The 21,453-nt window shown below is 31.5% G+C and overlaps 1 protein-coding gene across 1 annotated transcript in view; it reads left to right on the forward strand.

Moving 5' to 3' along the window:
• Positions 1–21,453, forward strand: part of LOC134253414 (uncharacterized) — a 230,129-nt gene that overhangs the window by 98,996 nt on the left and 109,680 nt on the right. The window lies entirely within an intron of this gene.

The following is a 21,453-nucleotide window of genomic DNA, read 5'->3' on the forward strand; positions in this document are numbered from 1 at the left end:
TGCAAAGTAACATCTTCGCCATTAAAATTTTTGTGAATGATTCTATGATGATCGAATGTGTTTAATTAAACAATAAAATGCTTTCTTTGTTTGTTATTACTGGAATTAACGGAAGCAGCTGTTGCAGAAAAAATACATAACCCGCGTAAGCGGGTTATGTAAATTTTTTCTGCAATAGCTGCGACCATTAATTCCAGTAATAACAAACAAAGAAAGACATTTTATTGTTTATATTTATATTTGTTTAAATAATCATTGAAAGTAGGATTAAAAAGATTAATTATTGTATTAATGATGCAAAAGTCTTTATAAGTTTCATTGATGGAACAGCCACTGATCCAGAAATCTGTACAGGCGACATGCCGACTGTAGTTCATGCAGTGATTAACGCAATGGGTTTTCTTAAGAAATAAAGGAGAAAATATTCAGCGGATGTAAATATTATATATTCAAAAGATTAATGAGTCACTAATAAGAAATATGCATACTTTTATATGAAGTATGGATGAAATATATGGATATAACGAACAGTATTTAAGCTCAAAAGTCCATTAAACAACACGAATTTCAACTTGTTTGTCAATAATTTACCTCGTGGTAGAAATTACTACATAAAGAAATAAAAAAAGAAAAAAATCTATTGATATTTGAAAATTTAAATTCAAATAGTAAACTCTGAGAATTTATTATTAAGTGTAAAGTTATAACGTCTTAAAACCGTATCCAGACAAATATCATGAACCACAAGTGTTCGAAGAAATGTCCTTTCTATGGCGCTGAGTTAAAAAAATGTTTATGTCGTTTACCTGTATATAAATACAGCATCTATGTCATTCTAAGTTTTAAAAGACTACACTACCGGACAACAGGGACTCCTCTATTTCAGCATCTACATGTAACTTCATCACAAAGAAAGTTTGATATTTGCGAATATAATGGAATGCACTGACCTAAAAATGATTACAAGATGAAGTACTTGCTTGACATAATCTACTTTTAAAGACAGAAACCACTTTATTGATGATTTGTAGGAATCTTTAAGCTTGCAAATTGCAGGCTCTGGTTGTTTTGATGACAATAATTAGCAACCAGACATAAAAAATGATGTAGCTCAAAAGGAAAGAAAATTACATACAAAGGTTAATAGCGTCATAAAATATATCAATGTCGTCGCTTACAAAGCATGAAAGCTAATGCATCAATTACATAATTGTAAAGCATTTTAATTTGATAACACCAAATCATTATTATAATTATACGTGGATTGCAAAAATATTTGATATTTGTTTCATTAAACATATATGTATATTACACTGTATAAAATTTTTTCAATACTTATTCAATAATATAAACAATTATCAATTTTACCACATCTCACTATCATATACATATGTCACATCATTATACTTATTCAATATTGAAATCACAAAAAAAATTATAATTTGGCATAGTTGAGCTCAAATCCTCCTATCAATTTTAAAAGAAAAATCATACAATACAATGGAATATTTATCTATTATATGTATCAATATTCAAAATTACAATTTAAATAAGATAATTGACATAAAAATGTGGAATTACTGTAAGTAAAAAGTTGAACATTCTTTGAATCCTCATTCAAATTTATCGGAAGCACTTCTTGTTTTTATCATTATACGTGTGCATTTTCCCCGTACATTTTCAATACTGAGGAGACAAATTGAAACAAAGATATTCATGGACAATTCAATTGAAGGACTTAGCTCTCCGAGAGAAAGTAAAAATTAATTTTTTCGGATCTCTTGTCAAATAATTCATCTAAATAGGTTAATATTAGCATAGTCATTAATATCAAATTGAAAAAAGTCTAATATAAAGCAGTATAAATGAAAGCTGCGATATCTGTTCAACAGGGAACAAAGATGTTATCGGCCGATTTACGTGAAGAACCACTTCTCGAATTTTCCTGCCTGCAATGACGAACAGATATTCCGAATGATCGTACTATTGCACAAAATGCTGTGAAAAATATACAATGCATATTTTTATCAGAGCGAGTCTTAACTTGACAGCTGAATAAAAACAAGAGAAAACATATTTGTCTTTTAAAAAAAGTCTTTTACCCTTGAACTTCGAAATTAATGGAATACCTTTTATTATTTATCTATTTTTTTTTTCATATTGACTTAAACTAAAGAAGTGTCACTGGAGAAATTTTAACATCAAGGAATTTTTTTAGAAGTGTATTTTAGTACTCATAAAGCACTCACAATAATTTTTAGATTGATTATTGTATAATTTGTATTGTTAAATTGAAATATGCTATGAAATTTAATTGAAAAAATAGTTTTGAAGCTAAGGGTACTGACAGAACTTTTCTTAAAAGCTGACCAGGAACATCTATTTAAAAATAATATGTCGTTGTAAAATCTAAAAGAGAACTAGTATACCTATAAAAAGAAAACGTTTTAAGCAAGATATGATTTTAACTACAAATCAAGAGTGGAAAAAGAATTAGACAGATTACACAATCAATACGTACTGGTCCCTACTGACAAGGCAGGAAACAACATTGTTTTCGTTTGTAAGGTTCATTATATATATATTGTATTTAAGAAGAACTTGGATTTAATTCCACAAGTGGTGATACAATTTATACCCATAGTTCCCTTTCTAAGGAAGAATTTCTTCAAAATCATATATCAGTTTTGAAAAATTTTAATTTCCCTCAGAACCAAAATAAATTTGAACTATCATATCTATACTGGATTCCGAAACTTCATAAAAATCTTTACAAACAAAGATACGTGTACAAAGCTGGTTCCAGTGAATGTTCAACTAAGCCTCTTCCTTATTCCTCACTAAGATATTCACAGAAGTGAAGGAGAAACTTCAAGATTACTGTGCAACAATATATTCAAGAAGTGGTGTAAATCAGATGTGGATACGAAAAATTCCAATAAACTTTCAGGCAATTGAAATCACGAGACTTTACCAAAATCAACAGCTTAAAATCTTAGTTTTCAGCTTTATACATTCCCCAAAAAATTAAAATAGCTGCCTTTACTTGATTTGTCATTGGTCATTTGCAAAATGATTTTGTTGAAAATATTTTGATTGTACACACAAGTCTTTGAAGTTGATATCAAAAAGATGCTTGAGTTTCTAATTGACAATATCTATGTTGCTAAGATCAGGTCTTCCAACAATCTCTTGGAATTCCCATGGGTACCAATTGCGCCCCGTTATATGCAGACTTTTTTGTATTCATAGGAAGCAAAATTTGTCCAAAATCTGATGCGTGGAAAGAAGAAAATACTTCCCTTGGCCTTCAACTCGACATTTAGATATATCGACGACGTATTGTCAATTAACAATGGTAATTTCCATTCTTATGTCGATACGATATATCCCCGTGAGCTTGAGATAAAAGATGCCACAGAGTTTGACACTGTTCGTTATCTCCATATGTTTCACTTGAATATCATTCGTTATTTCCTTATCTTTCATTTTAAATATTTATGAAATTTTAAAGAAATAAGATCGCGGGAAAAGTATCCTGTAGAAACCATTGTTTGCATCTTATGAATTTCATTGCTTGACTTTTGACCATTCGACCTAAAAATCAAAATTCACTGATCTGCCGTCGAGAAGGAAGATAACTCATTTTATCAAGCTTTTCCTCGCACCAAAGAACATTTTTGTTTACTGTGAAAAATTTTTATTTGTGGGGGTCATTGTTTGTTTTCGGTATATTTGCCCCCACAAGAGTCAAATTTTGAAAACTACTTGAAATGTGCTGAATTCAATAAATTGTATGAAAAATATAAATTAACAGAAAATATTCTAGTGTCAAAGCAGTGTATTCACAATTTTTGTTTTTATGACGTCACAAACTAGTCCGATTTCATAATTATCCTTTTTCAGAAAGAGGACAAAATGGGAAAAAATTCAACGATTTAAGTATAAAATTTACAGAGCGCAAGTTTGTTCAGGAACAATATTGACATATTTCATTGATATTATCATTCTACACATTATATCAAAATATTGATCCTGAGCACACATGCGCTCGGTGACTTATACTCAAAATATCGACGAAATATGTACATTTTTCTGTAAAATTCATAAAAAACTGAAATTTACGTCATGTTTGTGACGTCATTACGTACATATGGCGTCATTACTTATGAAAATATTCAGTGCTTTGAAGTCAGCATATACTCCCCTGTTTAAGACCTTAATTAAATATATCTCCATCAAAGTTTGATTTGGGGGGCAAATATTGGTTATTACCGAATAAAGTTCTTTTACTTGTTTGTGCGGACACTATTTCGTGCGTTATCGTTTATACGATATGTTCCCACAACCTGATCACTGTCTATAATCCCTGCTAATCTATATGACTGCCATTTCTTTTGTTTACTTATAAGATGGTTTCAGGTAGAAAACTGTTAATGCCTGAGCTCCTATTGTGTAATAAACTACTGATGCCTGAACTCCTATCGTGTAATCATTATTATAGGCTCTCTCTAGCTAACTATTGCACATCTAAATGGTAATGTTTAAGTAAGATATATGCTGAATACAATTCTCTGTGTAAGATATCAGACTATTTTCGGTCCAAACGGGTCTCATGTAGTCTGATAATTTTACATATAGAACAGTATACGGCATATATCTATTACATACATGTATATTTAAACCACTAAATACATTCGATTTTTTCAGTTGAGTAGGTCATGTATTTATATTACATTATAATCATACTATATTATTTCCATTTCAATATTGTCATATTATTTCATCTAGAATGGTGCTTAACGTCTTTCTATTTGTACCGGATGAATAAGCGTTGTCCATATAAGTCGAACTTCGTTTTACTTACAGTGTTATACCTAGATATGACCACAATAACTTTGTGATGATCTATGTATCGTGATATTCTTGTTAATTTGAATTAATGTAAATTAATGTAAATAAATTTCAATTTTTCTGTAAAGAGGATGAAGCTGCATTGGACAAACAAATGCTGTGTTCTCCTGTTTCTGCATGCTGCAATTCGGTTCAATAAAATGAAACACTTTAATGAAAAATACATATCAAATCAATGTGTTTTGATGCTAACAGCGTCAAAAGACTTTCACAGGCTATATATATTTTTTCATTTGACATGATTTAAAATTATTTGTATTTTTGTTCTTTTATGTAAATGACAGAATCAATGAAATTTTATATTTTGCGTTCTATTTGATTTTTTTGTTGAAGATTTTTCTTAAATAAATACTTTACATTCTGAGAAAATGAATTACGTATCAAATACTTCAGAATATATTTGGACTTATTGATGCCATGATACCCTGTTCACAAATTTTGCAATGGACTGCTTTTACGGTGGACAGGTACATGACAGTTTAGAATTAAAGAGAATTTGCATTCTCATTAATCAAAACTTTACATCTTATCTATTAAGTGTAAATGTTTTAGCTTCATCTAATTATTTGCAATGAATCAATACTAGAGTTGATTTAATGTCGGCGATTCTCCCACAGATCAAAGAGGATTTACTACTTTTCTAAGGGCGTACAACAAAATAACAGGACAGTAATTCTGAGTTAGCGAGGTCTCTCATTTGTATACTTGATTAGTGCTCCAAGGTTTCTCTAACGTCAGTCAATGCTTCACTTTCCAGTAAACAACAATCACATTCCTAGATACACGACAAAATCCCTCCTAATGCAATAAGACTCTATCGACACGTAAAGAAAGATGTATAGAATGATAATCGCCTTATTCCGTCAATGTCAGCTTCTGTTCCTCTCACTCTGTTACTTTGATTCCAGTCAACAGCTTCCAAAGTTGTATTCGCTGAATTCAAGCGCCTGATAAAAAAAAAAAGATATGCATATTCTCATACAACTGAAGACTGAAATCAAATTAAAAAAAGAAAATAAACAGAAGAAATACAATTCAAGCTCGTTCCCCTTCACTGATATTCTGAATCGACATGGCAGACAGATATGATTGTTGTCTGGCTGGTACAAAAATTCTTTTAGACAGAAGTAACGCTCTTAGAAAAATAAAGAGGTCCATGGATTTAAACGCTTATCTGAATATAATGAAAAAGGCAGATATGAATCTGTAAAAAATAATGCTGGTCAAAGAATCCCCTTAGATAGAAACAAAAGAATATGTTTAATGTGTAACCAAAACATGGATTTAAACGCAAATTTCTATCTGAATATAATGCCACTTTAAAGGATTCATATTTGAAGTATATAAGTATAATAAAATTTTGATTGCATGAACAGTTTGATAACCCCAACTGCTGCATCTACATGTCCAGTTACGTGTAATATTATATCAGATATATACATGTGTGTGTATGTGTGTTTATATTTGTATATGTTTACTATAACCTTTCTTTTAGAACTTTCTATCTTGTCATTGTAAGAAACCTTTATGCCTTCTGGGCCCAAAATTGGAAATAAAATTATCTTATCTTATCTTATAATGCCACTTTAAAGGATTCATAGAAGTATGAAATAAAACGAAAGGCATTGAGAGGAGCAGAGCAATCACGGACCTCGAAAACATAAGAGCATTTAATCAGGTGCCACGGAGGAGTGAGCATTTTTCCGCCTGCCTGGCCCCACCCGGCGTTTGTTCTTGTTATGATTGTGAAATAACGGATAATCTGTCATCAATTCAGCGAGTAAGTAATGACCTAACAATTGGTATGAAAAGGGCCAATCAATTGACCTTATGAATAACTTTAAAGGGACAAGGACACAGCTTCAGTTGAAAGTTTTCAAATTTATTTTTCCATTTTTTTTGTTTACAAATACTTAACTAAGGTATTATCAAAAATTGAATTTCAATTCTCAAGATACAAGACATATACTTAGAGCTCCAAACCTTTGTTAAATAAACAAGGTTCGTGTCATGAATTTTTTTTTTTACATATGGTTAAACATATTTAATGCAGAAATTTTTCAATAAAAAAATTAATTCTAAGTACGATTAGACAGTTTCTAGTGATTTGCCGAATCTTGTTTTGTTTTAAATAGGATATTTTCTATATGTAAACAAAGACAAAGCACGAGCCTAGTTTACATTATAAAGATTTTAAAGTTCTGTATCTCCTTTGTAAATCAACAACCAATACTCAAATTTTTGCTGATCATTTGAATTCCCTTAATTAGGAATTGTAAACATTAAAATTGGTTTTAAAAAATCAGTTGAATCTCTATCCATGTCCCTTTAATAATCATTATCATTGGTGAACATAATACCTCCTTTAGGCTGAGTACATCTTTTTTCCAAACGATCAAAAAGCTTTGTCCAACAACACACAGCACTTGACCCAGTGATAAAGAATTTTACACATGATATCAATTCAATTGCTTGCCTCCTAGATTTTTAAAGAATTAATGCATTTTCACTTTATAATGTAAGAGTATGATCATTTTAATTCATAGACTTATCATTTCAGATACCAGGATCTCTACATCAGGATGTATGAATATTTGAAACTTGCACATCAAAACCATTCACTTAGAATGTTTTCTAAACACCCATGGACAAAAAAGATTTTCAAAGAATCAATGCATACTTGCTGATAGTCAATAGAGTTCCAGCAGTACACCGGAGTCCTTGATCAGAGGCTCGCAATTTCTTAAGAGATACATTTGATCATTGCATCCAAGCACTAGTTGTTGTTTTATTACCAGCTGGGGACAGAGAGGAAGATTTTTTAAAGAATTGCTCAATCGGACATCGTCCAAACACCAGACAGCTCACACAAAAACCATACGAGTCCAAACAGCTTTGTTAATCATATTAACACATAAGTATATTTGCCAAAAAATGGTCTACAGAGAAAACTAAAAAGCGTTGACAACACTGTTTATTTAGAATTCCAACTGAGATGTAAATGAACGTAAGTTCAACAAAAGTATTGAAATAAATGAATAGTTTGTATGTTACAGCAGATACTTCATTATACATTACATGTAAATATATATTTAAACTTCATGCACATAGTAACATACACATCAAATTGATATAACAACATTAAAACATAAAACATTAAGGCATATAAAAGAATAAATATTTTAAAATAATGGGTGATAATTTACCAAGCAGTCATTGAATATTTTAGGATTTTGTGATTGCATTTGCTGCGGAGTTATGCTTTCGAAAACTTTTCTACGCATTTTTAAACTTTAGTACGCATTAAAAGAACAAATTGTCACTTAATTTCGCGAACATGTAGCTATGGATTTTACTCCAAAATATTTAATTTAATAAAAAGAAATCACTAATCTCTCGGTGCATTTATATTCATTTTGAAGTTACTACACCTTGCAGCAGCCATAAAATTGCTGAGCGACAAAAGGGAAAGCACAGCTGATATTGTTAAATTAACGATAAAATTGAGAGGTGAAGATTCTACAATATTTCATTTGAAGATCCACTTCTAAGCTGCAAAATTAAATCCAATCCTAGAAGCATCTATATCAGATATGTCTGAAGGATGAAGATACTGAGAGATCTAATTACGGATGTGCGTGTTAATTCCTTGACCAGAGGAATACTGACGTATCTTTATTTGGTTCTTATTCTGTTTGTTTCTGTACAGCAAGGATGATTAAATATGGGGGTTCATTACATGTCCAAGTGTTAAGTGCACATGATTTCAACTTTAAGTGAAAAATATATATTATGAAGAGACAAAGTATGTTAAGAACGATGTGCATAATTAGTTAAAAAGACATAAAATCATTCAAGATGGTCCTACGAATATAATTGTCTGCAGTGGACGTTTCGGGTCAGTACTGAATAGGGTTGATTTAGGGTCTTAATAACGTTAGCACTCACAAATATAAAAAGCATTGGAAATGGCAGGGAAATTAGATATATACATTGTGATAAGTTGTAGTTAAGTGAAGATAGATTAATGTAAAACGAGAATGATATTTGAGTTTTTGTGGACCTTTTAAATTTTATACGGCTTATTGGTGTGTACAAGTACATCACAAAGACTTGTCAAGCAAGCATTTTTCATGAAATTCGCTATCCCTTAAAAATATGCTTAAGGAAAGTCCTATACTTTCTAGTCTGAGTGAAATGTTTAACACTCTCATATATTGATAAAATGATTAGAAGGCGCACTTCCTTTCTATTGGAATTTAGAGTCTTCAATCAAAGTTACTTGACTCCTACTTGATGGTCTTGATCTTCCTAACTCCTAATTAACTAACACAAAATGAATGACCTTTTCGATTTGATGACCTTTTCGTTTACTCTTGATTTTGAATTAAGAAATTTTTATTTCTTGATAATTCCAACATTAATTAAATTTATTGATTTTCTGCAGTTTGATTTGACAAGAACAAATTGCAGGAAAAAGGTCACACATCAAGCAATCTCCGCACTTTAAACAATATTCCTGATTTCGTTTTTTTAAGCAAATATTTACTTCTATTTCCTTTCAGCAATACAATGATTTAAACAGTAAAAACCTTAAATGAAATAGAAACATACAATATGTAACTTAGTCCTAGAAGATCAGACAGAAAATATACGTTTATATCACTCTCAGACCAAGAATGATGTCATCGTTATTCCTATGCTTAAAAAACCAGCTCTTTTCTCAGCAGCTTTGACAGGGAAAGAGAACGTTTACTCTTGCCTCAACAACATTAATTCCAATTCATGCATTAATTCATATTCCACATCTTGCTACCATGTCCGCTCTTAAACAAATCAAAGCAAATCGCGTGGGTTAGTGGTACGTTTCTTTCGTTTTAAAGCGTCTCTAAAGTATACGTTCTTTATTTGCCTTCTATACATGTACTTGCGGTAATTGATGATTTAGAATTAGATAAAAGAATTAGAATTAGATAATTTACTCGATCAATACGTACGTACCAGTCCCTGCTTACAAAGCAGGTAACAAAATTGTCTTCGTTTGTAAGGCTCATAATATAAATTGTATTTAAGAAGAACTTGGATTTTGAATTTCGAAACTTCATAAGAATCCTTACAAAGATACATTGTAGGTTCCAGTAAATGTCCATACAAGCCTCTTTCTTTACTCCTCACTAAGATATTGCCAGTAATGAAGGAAAAACTTCAAGAGTACTGTGCAACAATATATTCAAGAAATGGTGTAAATCAGATGTGGATACGCAAAAATTCCAAAGAACTTTTGGACAATTTGAAATCACAAAATTTTACCAAAATCAACAGCTTAAAAACTTACGACTTTTCAACTTTATACACAACCATTCCCCACGATAAATTAAAGTCTAGGCTTTTTGATATCATTGACACCTGCTTTTTTAATAAAAATGGAACTCGAAAATTTACTAACCTGGTTATTGGCCATTTGCAAAATTATTTTGTTAAAACAGATTCTGATTGCACACAAAAGTACTCTGAAGTTGACACCAAATAAATGCTTGAGTTTCTGATTGACAATATCTGTGTGGTTTTTGGAGACCAGGTCTTCCTACAATCTATTGGAATTCCGATGGGTACCAATTGCGCTTCGTTATCAGCAGACCTATTTTTGTATTCATATGAAGAAGTATTTGTGCAAACTCTTATGCGTGAAAAGAAGAAAACACTTGCCGTGGCCTTCAACTAGACATTAAAATAAATCAACGACGTATTTAAAACAATAGTAATATCCATTCCTAAGTCGATAAAATATACATATATCCTGGTGAGCTTGAGATAAAAGATACCACAGAGTCTGACACATCTGTTTCATACTTGGGTATTTTTCTTGAAAAGGGCGTAAATGGTAATCTAACAACCAAGCTTTATGAAAAACGTGATGACTAACTTTTCTATCGTCAACGTCCCTTACTTATGCAGCAGTATACCTTCATCACCTGCATAAGCAGTTTATATATCTCAGTTGATTCGATACGCAAGAGCATGCTATGAATATACGAATAAAATGCAATTTCTAAAAAGAGATAAATTATTTACAAACAATTTGATGAAACAAGAATATCAGCAGTCTCGTTTAAAGTCATCATTTCGTAAGTTATATGGTCGATACAGTGACCTTGTCAGCAAATACAATTTATCATTGAGTCAATTACTGACTGACGTATTTTAATGGTAATTGTTAGTCCATTATCTATACACTGAATTGACGACGGACTTTTTCCCGTTATTTCCGATCATGGCAAGAAGCACACGGCGGGTGTGATCGGTCGGCAGGGGATGCTCAATCCTCCATGGCACTTGATCCCACATCTGATGTTTTAAAGGTCCGTGTTTGCTCTGCTCCTATTTTGTGTTGTTTTATCGACTTTGATATTGAATACTGTTCCTTTTCTCCATATCCTTCTTCATACAGACGAAAATAATAGACGGTAGTCTGTTTTGAAGTGTGCAGATATTTTCACAAAAGACAAGAATGACATAAGAACGAAGTAAAGCATTTATATATGAAATATAAATCAATGTAATGTAACAAAAAAGGCTTTTGAAGAATTTGATCAATTCATTTAATTGCAAACAAGTATTAAACAGTCCTATACAATAAAAACCTTTCACATTTTGTTAAGACCATTGAACCAATTTTAATATAAGTTCGTACAAAGCATCCTTAGATAAGAATTCTTAATAGCGCAAATGAAGGATCAAGCTTCCTCCTAGTGAAGATGATAAAGTAGGGGAAAAAATATGGTAGAGTCATTACAAGACCTTCGATGGTAATTCTAAGTTAGTGGTCTCTAATTTTTGAAGATGATAAAGTAGGGGAAACAATATGGTAGAGTCATTACAAGACCTTCGATGGTAATTCTAAGTTAGTGCTCTCTAATTTGTATACTTCATTAGTGTTCCAAGGTTTCTTCATCGTCAGGAGATGCTTCACTTGCCAGTAAACAACAATTATCTTCCTAGATACACGACAAAATCCCTCCTAATGCAATAAGACTCTATCGACACGTAAAGAAAGATGTATTGAATGATAATCGCCTTATTCTGTCAAATGTCAGCTTCTGTTCCATTCTGTTACTTTGATTCCAGTCGAACAGAACACTGTGTCTGTGCTTTAGGAATTCTCGAGTCTGAACATATAATTTATGCTATATTATCCTACAAATGACAGGCATGTCAAATGTCAAAATAAGAGAACTACATTTGGCACTCGTTCCTCTCAATCCGAGTTTTGTAACAACATGGCAAAAGTTGAATGTCAATTGACTACAACTATTGCTTTACTAATTATCACAGATTATGGCATTAATAGAATTCAATACGGTATGATGATGTATTTCTTTCTAAAATTAGCATATATTTATCTTCATGCATTTACCAAGTATATTAGGTACATATTTGACGTCATAATGATTAATTACATGTATTTAAGAGTACAGAATTCTGAAAAGGACAAGTGCACTTAAGCAATACTTAATGGGTCCTTTTTATGTGCCATTTTACTTTAGAATACCGAGGTATATTACCAAATCGTTCTCTTTTGGTAATAGTTAGATACTACTGGATATTTCTAATTAAACAGCACGTTAAGCATCACCTAAATCAGCATGGATTTGAAAAAATGCCCATGGATACCCTAAAGCCGGAAAAGTCGTACCAAACCTTCTTTGAGTTTTGTTTATGTAAATCAAGGGGAAGAGATATATTTAAATGGACATTTGAACAATCTGTTGGTGGATCATAGTCGGGTGCGTTTGTGGAATGTTAATTTTTGCGCCAAATCTGTTTTTAAAAAATTGAATGAAGTTGTGTAGTTGCCTGTAGCCATAATGATAAAATTAAGAAATTGGCACTCTTGCATTTGAAAAAAAAATACAATAATAGTTTCATTGAATTTGAAATTAAAAAGGGGTGTTTAGTTGGTGTTCAATACCTGTTTCATTGTCTTGCATGAATGTTTAAATTGTTTGTCATTTTTATAAATACATACAAATATTTATGAGCGGCATGAATTTGACTAAATGATACAAAACCTGCCGATTTTTTTTTACAGTGAGTACGTTTGAGGAATACTTACCTGGGTAGAACTCACGTGACTATAAGTATTTTGAATAATTTATTCCACACGTGGGTTCAACATGGGTCATACAGGTAAATAGCTCTCACTTGCTATAGGAAAAACATTGTACTTTTTGTACATTTTTAATATTTTAAGTACCAGCCTAATCGTGTACAAATTTCCTACTTTCACACAAGTTTTATAAATGTATTATGCGTCTTTTGTCATTCGCCCAAGTTTGTACTAAGTTAGGCTCATAGTAAACAAAAGCTTTGAAATGAATGGCCATTCTCAATTTACTATAGGAAATCACAATTGTCGGCTGACCCCTGCCGCATTTAAAGGTTTTGTTCTTTGTATATTGATGAATTTCAGCGATATTTGTTGAATCGTACGATTTAAATATCAATTAATGATTTAGGATGTAAAATGTTGCTTAATTTGATTGTTTATTTTTCACATTTTATGGGGGCCCATTAGTGCACTCGTTCTTTATTATAAAATATGAGTGCTATCATAGCAGGTACATTTAAACTTTAATTGATTTGGAGTTAAATTCAATTAAACAACTTATCTTTGTATGCAAATTTATACATTCAAAAATTGTTAAACGCAGCATGAACAATTTTCGAACGGCAGAAGGATTGATTGATTGAATGTTGTTTAACGTCCCTTTCGAGAATTTTCACTCATATGGAGACGCCACCACTTGCCGGTGGAGAGCTACAAATTCTGTCCTATACTCGGCACTCATGTCCATTTAGCAGTGAGGGGTCTTTATCTTGCCAGCACCTGCTGCGACACGGGACCTCGGTTTATACAGTCTTATCCGAAGGACCGGTCTCCACGTCCCAGAGTAGGATTCGAACCCGCGACGTTATAATTGACTCCTTACCTCGCGACTCTAGAGCCGACGCTAAAACCACTCCGGCCGAAAACGGCAGAATGAAAAACACATTTGTTATTATCGGTAAAATTAAGAACATACCCTTAAAAAGTGAACAGTTGAACTAATGCTCCAAATTGTATGATACGATCTCTTTGGATGATAAAAACACTACCATGATATATAAACAGTGTTAAAAATCTCTCTCTCTCTCTATAAATTAAACATTATAGGTCGCATCTGAATTTGTAAGCTAAGAAAAAATATTGTAATACTGTGTAATACGAAAATTAAAATAAATACAAAGACTGTTGAAAAAAACACACAGGATAACTAATTTAATAGTTGCGCTACAGTCGTAAACACGAGACTTCAGAAGTGCTTGTTGGAATAGTAGAAAAGTGGTTATTTTGACAGAATTGGAGCACAATGGAACAAGAACAGACAGTCTACTTTATATAATTTTTTTTCTCAACACGCTATGTGGTAAATAAGCGGTAAAACTATGAAATTCTTTATAATTTTGAACATGCGGTCATGATTAAAAATACTTTACACTTATTGTGATAATTCAATGCAACTATTCATGATTTTTTTTATTGTATTTGAAGCTTTTTTATATTAATTACAACTAATCACAAAACATATTTTGAATGGAAAGGATAATTTTGTAGTCAGAAGGGGAAGATCACTTCTCAATGGCACCTAGTCCCACCTCTTATGTTTCGAAGGTCCGCTCTTCTCCTGATATACATCGTTTGAATGGACTGGAATACTCTTAGGAGTCTCCATACCTGGTATATTTCACCTATAGACAGTAATATTCATGGACAAAAATACGTTAGACTCGCGAATCATACATCTTTAACAAGAGATGTTTGTAAAACACTTATGCCCCTTCCCTCAAATAATTGGATTTTTTTTTTTAAATCCAAGAGACATAACTCTGTCCGAAATGGTTCGATCGTACCCAAACAGAATTTAAACTAGATATTCTTATGATAAATCTCTGTACCAAATTTCATTTAAATATGTGCTATTACCTCTGCAAAGTGAAACACATGGAGATAACGAACAGTATTTGAAATTAAATGTCCATAAAACAATACAAAATAGGAGCAGAGCAAACACGGACCTTTAAAACATCATGTGTATTTGCTGACAAGGTCATTGTATTGACCACAGAACTTATGAAATGATGACTTTAAACGAGACAGCTGAAATTCTTGTTTCATCAAATGAAGGGAAACATTACTGTAAATAATTGGAATTTTTCTAAGGCCAAGGGGCATAACTCTGTCAAAAATGGTCCGATCGTACCAAAAGCACAGAACTTGACCTAGATATTCTTAAAATAAATGTCTGTACCAAATTTCATTTCAATATGTACAACCTATGGAAAGAAACTGAACGGAAACTGATGGTGGACCGACAAACCAACCGGCAGACCGAAGACAGGAGCAAAGCAATATACCCTCCCTTCCTCGAAGGGGGGCATAAATATATATAATATACACAATTTTTTGCACAATGTTGTATAAGCGACGCACAATAAGAAGTCTTTATTTAAAAATACAATAGGTATTTCATATTAAAATTTGAACAAAAATGATATGAAGATTGTTTTTTTTCTTTTATGTATCAATACAAAAATAGTCTTAGTTCCTCCATGAATAAGAAACAAAGGACTTATGTGTTTAACAATGTAATAAAATGCCCATATTTAGCCTTAATTTAATTGCAGCAGAGACATGAGAGTTAAATGTTATAAATGCCATCCTCTTCAGATTTCATGATAGACGTGAACCCTGACATTAATCCGTATGGCAAAGTGGATTCGGGCAAAGGACAATAACTCTAAATGAAATTATTCATGTCCAACAGAGGAATAAAAATATTTTACTTTGTGATGATATAATTTAAGACTTTGAAAAAATATAGGAAAGGACAGAAATATTCTGATTCTTATTTTTTTTTCGACATTTAGGCTGAATGTTGATTTGACTGTCAATTCAGTAAATAAAATTATTCTTCTGAAAAATGCAAGCTTGCGGGAAAGGTTCAGAAGATAAATGATTTAATATCTTTAATCACTATAAACATACTTTAAGCAAAGAACATTCAATTTACGGCGAACTTTAAATCGTCAACTTTCCTTATGCAGCAATATACCTTCGACACATGCATAGGTGGTTCATATCTCTCAATAAATTCGAAACACAAGAGTACGCTCTATGTATGAACAATTTCCTAAACAAGATAAGTTATTTCTTAACAAATTGAAGAAACAAGAATATCAGTATTCTCGTTTAAAGTCATCATTTCGTAAATTCTATGATCTATACAATGACTTTGTCATCAAATGCAGATTTTATTAAGTCAAATGCTGACGGACGTTTTTATAAACTTATTGTAAGGCCATAATTTACGCACTGAATTTTCGAAAAAAAAATTCTGTGAAGTCCCGATAATGACAAGGATCATACAGCGGGTGTGAGCGGTTTGCAGGAGGTACTCACTCCTTCATGGTACCTGATCCCAGCTCTGGTGTTTCAGAGACCCGCGTTTGCTCTGCTACAAAATGTATATTGTTTAACGGACTTTTGAGCTTGAATACTGTTCGTTATCTCCATATGTTTAATTGTATATGGGGGGGAGGTTCTCAGTAATTTTTAAGAATTTATTTTTAATTTAGTGAATGCGAAGTTAACTTAATCGGGCGTTGATTTTGGAAAGAATATAAATGTACTTTTTCTAAAGGGTTTTAATTCCCATAAATCATGTTTGCTGTTTATATTCTGTTTAATTTTCTGTTCAAAAAATAATGCAGCTCTCGTAGACCGCTACTGTAATTCTTTTACGCAAAAAAGAACACTATAATAAATCTTCGCGTAAACTGAGTGAATATAATATAGGAACTTCATAACAAGACTTTTAGAATCTTTGAATAGTATGCAGGAACTTCATAAAAAAAAATTTCTGAGTTCTGCAATGAGAAATTTAACCAAGTATCCTCAGGACTGAATTATACGTACGTGTACAGACGCCAGAAGATAATAGTACAATTACAGTAATCTTTTGAATTTTCTTGAAAATCCAGAGCAACAACAGTATATTGTATGGTTTTTACCCCTTATGAAAAAAAGACCCAACAATAGTAATCCCCAACAAATTATCTCGAAACAGCAATGAACGATTACAGACAATTTTTGACACTCAGAGAAGTAAATAATATAAGAAGTATTTAAAAAGACATTAAAGACTGAAAAAAACCATTTTAAATGCCCAATGAAGCTCAATGAACCGCTGAAACTGTGTACACAGCAAACAGGAAGAGGAATATTTGATGATTGCGTATATTTTTTTTTCACTTTTGTCTGGAATCGTAACATAGGTAAGTATCAAATCAAAGAAATAAATATCCAATACATTTGAGAAAAAATGTATCAGTAGCATACCTTTTATACTTTTAAATCAATTTTTTTATACGTGTGTCGTGTCAACATTGTTAGTTTAGAATCCTACAATATACAACTTTGGAGATTATCTCGGTTGGGACGCTCATTTGTTACGGAGGTAAGATTTTTCTACATAAACAGACAAGTGGGACATGTAAATTCAACCTTTGAACGAAAAAGCTGTATTTTACGTCGATAATTTTGCGCGAAGTATCTAGTGCAGCTCTGTTCAGACCACTTTCTATGATGTGTAAAACTATGATTTTAATAAAATATGTGCAATTAGTTAGTGAGAAAGTAATTTAAAAGTCAATCATTGATTTTTTTTTTCTCTTGATTGAAAAATAAATACGGGAATATTGCCAATTAAAAGATAAAATAAGTTCAGAAGAATGAATTTCGTCGGAATTAAGAAATATTCATACGCGTGTATTTTTCAAAAGAATTTCAAAAAAATAATTTTAATGGCGTCCGTGATATGTCATTTTTCGAAATATGTTTTATTTGTTTTTTTTTAATATTACTGTCATTGATTTGTCAAGCAATTTTATTTTATAATTAAAAAATCCGGATATACTTCACCTTAGTCCTAATATCAACTACTTGCTTAACTTAATTGTCATCTTAATTTACACTTTCGGTTTTCAAAAATTTTTGACACCAAGTATTTAAAAAAATTAAATGGTAATTTCGGTTCCTCAGACTGCAGTTAAAACTATTTAATTGACAATTAATAGAAATAAATGACTTTATATGATTTTGTTGTTTTGCTTAATTGTGTGATTGCAATAAAGGAATAAAAACCAAATCCTATCCATGTGTATAAATGCTTAGAGAAGATGGGCGCATTTGGCGAGTGATCTGCAGGAATCATTTGTACGAAACATTTATGGTTTAAATGTCCATGATTTGGTTGGCTGAACATACCTGGACAGATTTTACAAACACGTCCATGGTTTTTTTTTTTTTCATTTAGTTTGAAAGACATTGTGAAATTATAACATTTATGTCCATTTTTTTCTAGGGGGTACTATAGCATAGTAATATTTCACAAAAAATAAAACCTAAAATATTTAATGCATAGATGCATGATACGTGTACATGTACATTATAAAGTAGAAGATTAGAATTGATTTCGCTTGAGAACCAAACTGAACCAAAATTTATCTAATTCAAAATTTTAATACATCAGTACATGAAACGAAACTGACAAAATAAACGGTTGGTTGCCTGAATAAAAAAAAAATAAAGCCCCATGCCAGGCTCGAACCAAAAACTTTTCGCTTCGAGTGCATTGAACAGGTAGCCTACCTTTCTGAGCTATCACCGCTACACATATACACATCTCTTTAAAAGGACAACGACGCACCACATTGACACATTTGGATTTTTTGGGGAAAAGTTCATTTTTCGTGGTCTCTGGGTCTTCTCTCCATTTTTTAAAAAAAAATTGTAATCGTTTCTTTGAATTAAAATACACACAAATAACGTTTAAAATTCATGGAGAGAGACCCAGACATAGAAAATTTTTAGAAAAATGTGTTTCAAAACGTATAATCTTGTACCAAATGTCTGATATGGCCAATTTTCAAGTTATTTTTTAGCAAACCAAAGCTCAATTTCGGGAAAATATTTTCCGTTGCAGTTAAAACATTTAATTGATAAATTAAAAAAATGTTAAAATTTCATGTGACATGTCAATAAAATTTTCACTTTTCAATTAAAGGTAAAAACCAAATCCTATCCATATGTAAAAATGCTTAAATTTTGTCTTAACTATTTGTCACATTATCAGCATCTCTTCTTAAAAGAAGGAAGAAATAGATTTAATCCTCTCTGGTACGAATGGTTTTTTTTAAAAGGGAGTAATTAAACCAGACACTCGTTATATTTATTTTTAAAAGGCGCACGGTTTAACCATGGGTAACCTTAATAAATCTTGAGAGAATTTTAATCGATTCGGAAGAAAAGTAAATAATCAAAATGAAATATGACTTAAGTTGTAGGATATTGAATTACTGATTTCAATGAAGCATACAATGATCTTTTTTAGGTCAGTAAAAAAACCGATTTAATTTTTTTATTTATGTGCAAACATAAAGAGGCTTCAGACACTCATCAGAACTGTTATTTTGTAAAGGAATACGTGAAAAAGTGAGTAAACGAACTTTAACCCAGCTCAAATGTTCATTTAAATAATACAAATCAGGAGCAGAAGAAACACTAATTTCTGTAAAAAGTCAAAGACGGGCCAAATACTATCAAGGAGTAAGTATCCTCCATCAATCGGTCACACCTAACGTAAGTTCCTCTTGTCGTGACCGTGAAAAATGGATAAATTCGTAGATAATTAAGAGAGAGTATATTATGGCCTAACAATAAGTTTGATAACCGTAAGTCAGCGTTTGACGTACATGTAATGATAGATATTTTTTGCTGACAACGTCATTGTATTGACAATATAAAAAGATTCAATGAGACTGATATATCCTTGTTTTATCAAATCATTGACATCATTCAGTTTAAAGTTAGACGGTTCCTCAGATATCTGTTTTCTATATCTTTGTAATGTATTAAAAATGTTTAAAATTATCATTACCCTATGATTTTGAAACTGCATGGTTTCTAATTGTTTTTAAAAAGTCAAAATGCTATTATTTTTAATTTTTGCAATTTACGTTATTTCCGAAAGGATTAGATAAGAAACACTCTCATTTGTTATCCTGCAGAAATACCTGGTAAGGTCCCTACATTTTTGTGACTGAAAATATTAAAATAGTAATGCTTCAATGGCAAAATCTCCGAAAAAATATAATAATATACTATCTAGGAACGTATCGTATGTCCTTAATTTCAAACATGCACCATTCGTATTTATCCGAGTAAATTGTTCAACATTCATGTACCAATTAATTGATTTAGATCTAATATTCCTGTTATATCACTGAGATTACTTTAATTGATTACAGGATTTGCCGTTGACTGTGCCTTATCCTGCATGTAAAGGACGAAACTTTTATTTCCTAAATTGAAAGGAAATAAGCCCTTTTTGTACAGCGCACAAAGAGCCTCTTTAAATTTTTTAAATTTTGAAATCCTGGGTATCACGTAAAGTGTGAATGTCTTAGGTTTCGGAAATTTTCCGTTGACCTTAAACATAACAATAGAAATTTTATTTGAATAAGACAAATATCTGGATATATTTATATAAAATAAACATCATAACTTGATATATCTTCATATGTTTTTGGGTTAAATTGGATTAAAATGTTTTGATGTCCATACATTTTTTTTTCATTTTTTTTTTCCAAGCATTTTATTTTTTCATATTTAACAGGGTAAAACGAAAAATAAAACTGGGCCATGCATGCAATGCTTGACAATTACTGCCAAAATTTTATGACTGAAAATTTATCGAGCATATCAAACTACGTATATCTTTATCAATGGCTTAAAAATGTTAAATCGGATAACAATATTGAAAAAGAAATAGATAAAAACACAAAAAATGAAGCTTTAGCACTTTCCAATCTCTGAAAGATCTAAATATATTAAATAAATGCATAAAAGTATCATAAAACAGTTGCTGTGATAAAAAATCTCGTTAACATTCACTATTCTATGGTCTATACAATGACTTTGTAAGCATACAAATACAATCTATCATTAAGTCGAATGCCATTTCCTTGATCATGACAACGAGCACAAGGCGAATGCAGAGGATGTTTACGCCTTTACAGTGCACATGATTCCACATCTGATGTTTTAAAAAAATTTGTGAGATTGGGTCCTTGAAGCTCGTAGGACAACACACATTCTAATCAGTTGGTTTGCTAGATTAATTTTTTCAAATAATTTTATTTCATTATTGAAAGTCAAAAGCTGACTGTCGTTTTTCATTCGAATTGCTAGGCCATTATATACACACTTAATTGTCGTCAGATATTCCGTTATTTTCCGATCATGACAAGGACCACAAGGCAGGTGTGGCCTGTTGGCAGGGGATGTTAACTTCACCTTGGCACCTGATCCCACCTCTGGTGTTTTGGTGGTCCGAGTTTACTCTGCTCCAATTTTGTTTTTTGTTTAATGTATTTTAA

The sequence above is a fragment of the Saccostrea cucullata genome, unplaced genomic scaffold (assembly GCF_032062105.1).
Source record: "Saccostrea cucullata isolate Sc308-1 unplaced genomic scaffold, CSIRO_AGI_Scuc_v1 ctg68, whole genome shotgun sequence".
NCBI classification, from domain to species: domain Eukaryota; kingdom Metazoa; phylum Mollusca; class Bivalvia; order Ostreida; family Ostreidae; genus Saccostrea; species Saccostrea cuccullata.